General features: G+C 48.8%; 2 pseudogenes; both read right to left on the bottom strand.

The window, feature by feature from the left end:
* Nucleotides 1-5154: 5154 nt before the first annotated feature.
* On the bottom strand, nucleotides 5155-6129 carry LOC149913175 (uncharacterized; annotated as a pseudogene).
* A 208-nt stretch (nucleotides 6130-6337) lies between these two features.
* On the bottom strand, nucleotides 6338-8227 carry LOC116239130 (uncharacterized; annotated as a pseudogene).
* Nucleotides 8228-9305: the final 1078 nt, after the last annotated feature.

Here is a 9305-nt window from a genome sequence, read left to right as displayed (position 1 = left end):
CGCAATGTCATGGGATTTCACTCTTGAGCACCTGTGGGATCCCCAGAAACTTAGCCAGTATTTGGAACAGGGGCAGTGCGGCTTAGGTAAATCTAAGGAGGTACAACTTATTTGGGGTTTGGCTTGTGCTTACCGTGCCATATATAATACTGTTTTGGAGAGAGAGAGTTTCCGAGCTGAGATTCAAGCCAAAGGGGAAGTCAAATCTGATCAATTACAGGAGACACCAGTAACAATATCAGTTGCCCCTGTGGAGGGCAAGAAATGGAAACGAGTGTCCTCGCGTCTAGAACGGAATAAAGAAGAAGAGGAGGAGGAGGAGGTGGAGGAAGATCCAGGTGAGGGGCCCTCCTCGAAACCACCAACATCAAGAAAGGCAAAAGGAAAAACTAAGAGACATGCAGAAGAGAGTGATGAAGAGGAAGTTTCTATTACTACTCGTCGGCCTCTGAAGATGACTGAAATCCAAGGCTCAAGAAAGGAATTTATACGGCGCCCAAATGAAACTATCGTTTCCTGGCTAGTTCGCTGTTGGGACGACGGGGCCAGTAGCTTGTCTCTAGATGGTAACGAAGCTCGCCAACTAGGAGCCATTGCCAGAGATCCAGCTATTGACAGAGGAATTAGTCGATGTCTGGATGGGGCTGCCTCCCTCTGGGAACGAGTATTAACAGCTGTGAAGGAAAGGTACCCCTTCAAAAGCGGCTTGAAGCCTGTGACGAAAAGATGGGATACAGTTGAACAGGGTATCCAGTATTTGAGGGAAATAGCCGTGGTGGAAATGTTGTATGACCCGAACTGTGTTTTTAACGACCCACAAGGCCATGACCCTGAGAGAGTGAGAACAACGCGTGAAATGTGGCAGCAACTCACATCAACAGCACCAGCCAGATACGCCTCTGCACTATTGGCCGCATCGGACAGATACCAGGACCAACAGAGAAGCCCCTTAGTTTATGAATTGATTCTTATGCTCCAAAGCTATGAACAACAGCTACCCCCAACTCGCGCCGCCATCGCCGCCATCTCACAAATGACGGAGCAACTGAATAAAGTCCAAGAGCAAGTGTCTTCACTGATGAATCGTGACAAACCTGTAGAAGTATCAGAAACGCTTGATGAAGATCAGAATAGTCAAAAGAGTCTACTGAAGGAGATGAAGGAAATGATGGAACAAATGTGGATCCAACTAACTAAAGATGATGAACCCTCCTTCTCAGGTGCAAAATCAAAAATCTCAGCTGTTAGAGGCAAACGCTCTCCAGCTCCAGGAAGGAATCCTACATCGCGACTTGCCTTGTGGCGTTACTTACGTGACCATGGAGAAGACATGAGGAAGTGGCACGACCAAGCTACTCATGTACTACGAGCACGGGTGAGAGAATTACAAGGCAGATCAACCGCCAGTGCAGTTGCTCCGGTTACCACAGGTAATGAATAGAGGGGCCCTGCCCTCAGTCAGGGGGGGGAAAGGGATAATAGAGTTTATTGGACTGTGTGGATCCGATGGCCTGGCACATCAGAACCACTGAAATATAAGGCATTGGTGGATACCGGTGCACAGTGCACTCTGATGCCCTCGACTTATGAAGGGACAGAATCAATCCATATTTCTGGAGTGACTGGGGGCTCTCAAGAATTGACTGTGTTGGAGGCCGAGATAAGCCTCACTGGTAGGAACTGGCAAAAGCACCCTATTGTGACTGGTCCAGGGGCTCCATGTATACTTGGTATTGATTACCTCAGAAGGGGGCATTTCAAGGATCCTAAGGGGTATCGATGGGCCTTTGGAATAGCTGCTGTAGACACAAACAACATTAAGCAGCTGTCTGTTTTGCCTGGCCTGTCAGAAGATCCGTCTGTTGTGGGGTTGCTACAAGTAAAAGAGCAACAGGTACCAATTGCTACAAAAATGGTGCACAGACGGCAGTACCGCACCAACAGGGATTCCTTGCTCCCCATTCATAAGTTGATTCGTCAACTAGAGAGTCAGGGAGTGATCAGCAAAACTCACTCGCCTTTTAACAGCCCCATATGGCCAGTGCGTAAAGCCAGTGGAGAATGGAGGCTGACGGTGGACTATCGTGGCCTGAATGAGGTCACACCCCCACTGAGTGCTGCTGTGCCGGACATGTTAGAACTCCAGTATGAACTGGAATCAAAAGCAGCCAAATGGTATGCCACCATTGACATTGCTAATGCCTTTTTCTCCATTCCTTTGGCCAAAGAATGTAGGCCACAATTCGCTTTCACCTGGAGGGGTGTTCAGTATACTTGGAACCGTTTGCCCCAGGGGTGGAAACACAGCCCAACCATTTGCCACGGGTTGATCCAAACTGCATTAGAACAGGGCAGTGCCCCTGAGCACTTGCAGTACATTGATGATATCGTTGTGTGGGGCGATACAGCAGAAGAAGTCTTCACAAAAGGAGAGCGAATAATCCAGATTCTTCTGCGTGCTGGTTTTGCTGTTAAGCGGAGCAAAGTGAAAGGACCTGCTCAGGAGATTCAGTTCCTAGGTATAAAGTGGCAAGATGGCCGTCGTCACATCCCGACAGATGTGATCAACAAAATCACCGCTATGTCTCCACCCACTAGTAAGAAAGAGACACAATCTTTTTTGGGTGTAGTGGGCTTTTGGAGAATGCATGTTCCAAACTATAGCTTCATTGTAAGCCCCCTTTATCATGTGACGCGAATGAAGAATGAGTTTACATGGGGCCCTGAGCAGCAGCAGGCTTTTGAACAGATTAAACAGGAGATAGCCCGTGCCGTGGCCTTAGGGCCAGTACGGACAGGGCAGGATATAAAGAACATCCTCTACACTGCTGCTGGAGAGAAAGGTCCCACTTGGAGCTTGTGGCAGAGAGCCTCAGGAGAGACCCGAGGCCGACCCCTGGGATTCTGGAGTCGGGCCTACAAGGGGTCAGAAGAGGGCTACACTCCAACTGAAAAGGAGATCTTAGCCGCATATGAGGGGGTTCGGGCTGCTTCTGAAGTGATCGGTACTGAAACACAGCTCCTTCTGGCACCTCGACTACCAGTGCTGAACTGGATGTTTAAAGGAAAGGTTCCCCCCACCCATCACGCAACTGATGCCACTTGGAGTAAGTGGATTGCGTTGATTACGCAACGAGCGCGGATGGGGAACCTCAGCCGTCCAGGAATCCTAGAGGTCATCATGGACTGGCCTGAAGGTAAAAAGTTTGGAACACCAGCAGAAGAAGTATCACGAGCTAAAGAGGCCCCACCATACAACGAATTACCAGAAAATGAAAGAAAGTATGCCCTGTTCACTGATGGATCATGTCGTATTGTGGGAAAGCATCGCAGATGGAAATCTGCTGTGTGGAGCCCCACACGACAAGTTGCAGAGGCCACTGAAGGGAAAGGAGAATCAAGCCAATTTGCAGAGGTAAAGGCTGTCCAACTGGCCTTGGATGTGGCTGAACGGGAGAGGTGGCCAATGCTTTATCTTTACACTGACTCATGGATGGTGGCAAATGCTTTGTGGGGGTGGTTACAGCAGTGGGAGCAAAATAACTGGCAAAGAAGGGGTAAACCTATTTGGGCTGCTGAACTGTGGAAAGATATTGCTGCCTGAATAAAGAATATGGTCGTGAAGGTTCGCCATGTAGATGCTCATGTGCCCAAGAGACGGGCTACTGAAGAACAGCAAAATAACCACCAGGTGGACCGAGCTGCCAAAATTGAGGTGGCTCAGATAGACCTGGACTGGCAGAACAAGGGTGAATTATTTCTAGCTCGGTGGGCTCATGAGACCTCGGGCCATCAGGGGAGAGATGCAACATATAAGTGGGCTAGAGACCGAGGGGTGGACTTAACTGTGGATGCTATTGCACAGGTTATTCATGACTGTGAAACATGTGCTATAATCAAACAAGCCAAGTAGATGAAACCACTCTGGGAGGAAGGGCGATGGCAAAAGTATAAATATGGGGAGGCATGGCAGGTTGATTATATCACCTTGCCACGATCCCGCAGTAGTAAGTGTTATGTGCTTACCATGGTAGAGGCAACCACTGGGTGGCTTGAAACATATGCAGTACCCCATGCTACCGCCCGAAATACCATATTAGGTCTTGAGAAACAAGTCCTTTGGCGACATGGCACCCCAGAAAGAATTGAGTCAGATAATGGGACTCATTTCAAAAATTCTCTTGTAAATACTTGGGCCAAAGATCATGGCATTGAGTGGATTTACCATATTCCCTACCATGCACCAGCCTCTGGTAAAATCGAACGATACAATGGGTTGTTAAAAACAATGCTGAAAGCAATGGGTGGCGGAACATTTAAGCACTGGGAGAAGCATTTGGCAGAAGCCACCTGGTTAGTCAATACCAGAGGATCTATCAATCGTGATGGTCCTACCCAATCCAGCTCTCTACATACCGTAGAGGGAGATAAGGTCCCTGTTGTACATGTAAAGAGCATGTTGGGAAAAACAGTTTGGGTTCTTCCAGCTTCTGGAAAGGGCAAACCTCTCCGCGGTACTGTTTTTGCCCAGGGACCTGGATCTACTTGGTGGGTAATGCAGGAAAATGGGGATGTTCAATGTGTACCACAAGGAAATTTGATGCTGGGGGAGTGCAGACAGTAATTCCATGTATATGTGTATATATATATATATATATATATATATTAAGCGTGATGTAGTGATGTAGAATAAGGGGTGGAATGTCATGGTTTTGGTTTTTGCTTATTTGATTTTCAATATTCCATATCAAAACATCATGTACTGGAAGTATTAATGCTCTAATTCTACGTACCTATCCCTATACATTACGGAAGTCACGGGATCTGACCCTTCCGGGGGGGGCGGTCTCTTACTGCCTGGCAGTGGGTGCTGGAGGGTGCTTTCCTAGCCGTTCCAAGCTTTTTCAGGTTTGACTCGGTCTCGGGAACTCTCTCTCATATCTTATTTGATTTATTAGTCTCAATTTCAATTAGATTGTATTATATTGTATTATTTTGCATTCCGATATCATAGTTAGTAAAATAAGTTTACCTCCATAGATTGTTGCCGCTGTTTTTTTCCTTTTCCCCCTACCTTCCCATTTTGTGGGCCCAGGCGGGGGGTGGGGAGGGCAGGGGCCTACTGCCCCCTGTCACGGGCATAAACTGATCTAGTTAATTCCGTGACAGAGACACACTGAGCCAGCCAGTATGATTTGAAGCAAGCATTGTTAGCTTCCCTAAGTAACACAGATCACAAAGGGGGTTCTTTGGGATACCCTGCCAGGCTCTATCTCCACAAATTAGGAATATTCCCGGAGGCAGCGCCTTAGCAGTCCGATTATTCTACAATTTCTCTCTGCTATCTGCTCTGAAGGTAAACCCATATGCGTAGTGATTCCACTGCACTGTGCAATTACCACCACAGCCCAAACAAGTGGTTCCATTAGGGAATCCTTCCGACCATTCCCCCTCATTTGACCCTTGGCACCAATCAGACCAATTTGCTTTGAAATAATGAGTCCAATTTCACGTGAACCCGCAGTATGGGCCGCTTATCGAAAAACTCTCCATATCTCGGGCTTACTACTGTCCAGGACTCGTTGACATAGGGGTGAGGTAAGTCCCACCTTGTTATAAAATCTTGTAACTCTGCTTCCACCCCACCGGTCCCATTAAAATTCCCATCCATCTTGTAACAGACGGTTATGTTACCTTCTTTGCGGCATGTGGAACCAAAGATGACACACATATGTGTACCACCTTCTGACCCATTTTTGATCATCTGGGACCCTAAAATGTCCAATTCTTGAAGGTTCCATGGAAAGATATGGTTTAATGATTGAATCAGGCACGCCGCTTGAGCAGCCACATCCATATCGTTTCTACACACAGTGTGATTAACCATGTAACCCACCAAACAGGTAGTTAAGGAGAGGTAGCGGACTAGAGGCTAAGACAAAAACCTGTTTGTCTCATAAGGTTCGCCCATATGACCCAAACATTACGTGGCTGTTGCAGGAGGTGCACTTCCTCCCCCCTCTTTGCCATAAACATCAGTAACATCAAAAATGTCCGGAATGCAGGCATGAGGTTCCTCTTGATGAGTGGTTCCTGGTCCCGTCGTCCATCTCCTGGTTGTCCTGGCATTGCCTTCGGTTTGCCACTGAAGAATTTCTGCAGAAAAACTCACACCTTGACTCAAGTTTTGTGAATGCCATCATCATGCGTCTTGCTCACATCTGGTTTTATTTTTCGCGACAGGACCCACAATATTTTCCCGGATTCATTATGTTTAACTGCTGCATACCCCCTTCCCCAAACCAAAATCATCCAGCCCACTTCCCATTCCCCACTGTTAATGCCACGGTATGCATGGGGCATCACTGTGAAATAGAGGGGTCAAAGACGTGCGGGTTAACTGCGCTGGCCCTATCAGAAGAGGCGGGGAGGGGCCCTGGGCCTGTGGCACCCTCCCATTCTCATTTCCCTGCTGGTAAGACTCCTCCCCCATCACCTGGGTGCTTGGGCACTGGCGTGCCATATGCCCACATCCCCCCCATACTCGACAAACAACCCTTGACAACCCCTTCCTACAGTCAGGAGGCCTTGACTGGCCTTCCCCAGAGGGATATTGTGCTCTAATGTGGCCCTGTTGGCCGCATCAAAAACACGGCCCGCGTTGCTGCAGAGATCTTTGTTGTCGCAGGCCAACAACTGTGACTATCGCTGCAGGTAGTCCTTCATTAGTTAAAGGTGCCACCTTGAGTTTATCTAAGACATACTGGATAATTTCACCTGGGGTGTTGAGCATTCCCAGGGTGGCCTGCAACAATGACTTAATGTTATCATGCGATTTCTGTTACAGACAATCAATGATCACCAGCCCTTGAGCTGATCTCGGGAGATCAGACCCCTCTACAGCGGCTAAAAGACTATATGCAAAGTTTTGAAAAGATTCATTCGGGCCTTGGGTAATATCTGTCCATGGAACAGGTGGCTCGGCCTTACACGCAAGTTTTTTGAACGCCTCCAGCATTGCATCGGTGGCTGCTATGAGTTCCCCTGGCCTTAGTTTCGCTAATCGGCCCTGAGGTTAGGCCATTCCCTCAGCCTTTCCAGAGAGTCGCAGGATGCTGGTCCCATGCAGAGGGTGGTTCGGGTCGACCTCCACCACCCCGGTGTATCCCCTCAATTCTGTCATCCAGTCTGTTGCCCACAATGTATATTGGACCAGCTTAAGCACCATACGCATTAGGTTTGTGGTGTCATGAGGAAGGAGAGGTCCCAGTGCGGTCAAAGCCTATAGTGCATTTAGCATCAGGGACGATTTTAGGCCTTTTTTATCCACAAGTTCCATCAGGCGTGTAGCACCTTTGGGATCAAGCGGGACCCATTCAGGGCCATGATCACTCACAATCACCAGGAATGCTTCTGGGACTATACCCTTCCCCAGTGCCTCAAATCTTATTCGGTTCCAGTCCGTCATAGAGCCCTTCCTTTTCCTCCCAGGACTAACTTCCCCTTCATCTGTTGAGCTGTTGCTTGAGATATCGCCCTTGGGTGTAACTAGAGACAGCAGGCCCCACCCCTTGTCCGCATTGCTCAAGCCTTTTGTCTGGTCCCCCCCTGTGCGGGCGGGAAGCTGATCCCGCCCTTGTGGGTCATGCCCTCCTCCGCCCCCTTGAGCCAGGGTGCACGGATGCAATTCAGACAAAGGAAACAACGTTCCACCCAACCGGTCTGGGTATGGCGGTGGGGGGTGAGTCAGTGAGCATCCGCCATTTCATTGTCTGTCTTCTTTCGGACTGAGTGCTGTCGGTTCAGCTGGCACCATCTTGCCAACAGGCGTTGGCAGCTCCATCTCCCCTTGGTCCCTGCAAACAACAACCGCTCCTGAGCCCCCACCGGAACCCCCCGGGTCCGGTGTCCCACCCCCATCGCCTAAACCCGAAAGCGGCTGAACCTCCGCCAGTACCTTTCCTTCCTCTCTGGCCGCTTTCAACACCCCTAGTATCAGACCCCAAGTTTTTAGCTCAGACCTGCCCTTCTGAGCGCTCATAACATGTTGCGTGAGCGCGGAAGTGAGATCATCCCATCTCTGGTGATCAAGAATCTCCCGGGGGGCCTTAACCTCCCCTTCCCGCTCTAACCTGGAAATAACTGCAGTGACCTTCTTCTTAGAAGGAACGTTCTTGCCACAGTAATCCTTGCACAGCTGGAGTATTACCTTAATTACTGGTTCCATGATTCAGACCTCAGCTCAGCGCCACCACCCTGCCGTTCCGCTGACTACGAATTGTGGCACAGCACCCATACCGCGCTGGTTCTCAATCGATGACAGCCCAGACCATGCTGCCTTCTGCCGACTATGGGCCCTGGTGCCAGCGCCAACATCACACTGCTAATTGACAGAAAATAAGGGGTGACGGTTTGGTTCGCCTCACATGGGGCACCAGTTGTTACCATCAGCAATCACCATGACTGGGGCTGCACTGTTGGGAGGCTAGTGATCTGCATTTGCTAGGGCCATAGCAACACTGACACCAATATGATGGAGAAACAAATGGCATTTATTAAGGCACTAGAACCCCTTAAATATACTCAACCCACTTTGTCTATGCCCCTCAAGCATGCGTCATACATCAGTCACAAAGCAGGGGAGATCCTATCGTGTTACAACCCGATACCCTGTTAACGCCTAGTACAATATTCCAACTCACCTGCAATGAACCCTGCAATGAACAGGGACATCCACAGCTAGATGAGGTTGCCCAAGGCCTTATATAACCTCACTGTGGAAGTCTTCATGGACAGGTCACTGGGCAACCTGTTCCAGTGCCTCAACATCCTCACTACAGAAGAGTTTTTCCCTTTATCTAACCTAAATCTACCCTCTTTGAGCTTGAAACTAGTTCCCCATGTTTTGGACCTGATATTCACCAGTGTGGAAGAGATTGTTCAAGACTTTAAGATAGAGGTAGCCTGGGCTGCAGTGACCATGCCCTGATTGAGTTCATGATCTTGAGGAATGTAGGCTTGGCAAAGAGTAGAGACAGCACCTTGAATTTCAGGGTGAACTTCAGTTCTGAGTGAACTTCAGATTAGCAAACTTCAGGTTGTTTAAGGAAGTGCTGGATGAGATCTGGGAAGCTATCCTTGGAGATAAGGGAGTGCAGCAAAGCTAGCTACTTTTTAACAATCCTTTTCTGAGAGTGCATGAGCTGTCCATCCCTCAGAACAGGATAGTAGGCAGAAAAAGCACAAAACTGCCATGTCTTGTCAAGGACTTGCTGGTCAAACTGAGGGAAAAGAAGAACATGTAG

Source organism: Phasianus colchicus, chromosome Z, assembly GCF_987193195.1.
Source record: "Phasianus colchicus chromosome Z, bPhaCol1.hap1.1, whole genome shotgun sequence".
Lineage (NCBI taxonomy): Eukaryota > Metazoa > Chordata > Aves > Galliformes > Phasianidae > Phasianus > Phasianus colchicus.
The sequence above is the reverse complement of the archived record's forward strand: the minus strand, read 5'-3'. Positions and strand labels throughout refer to the sequence as shown.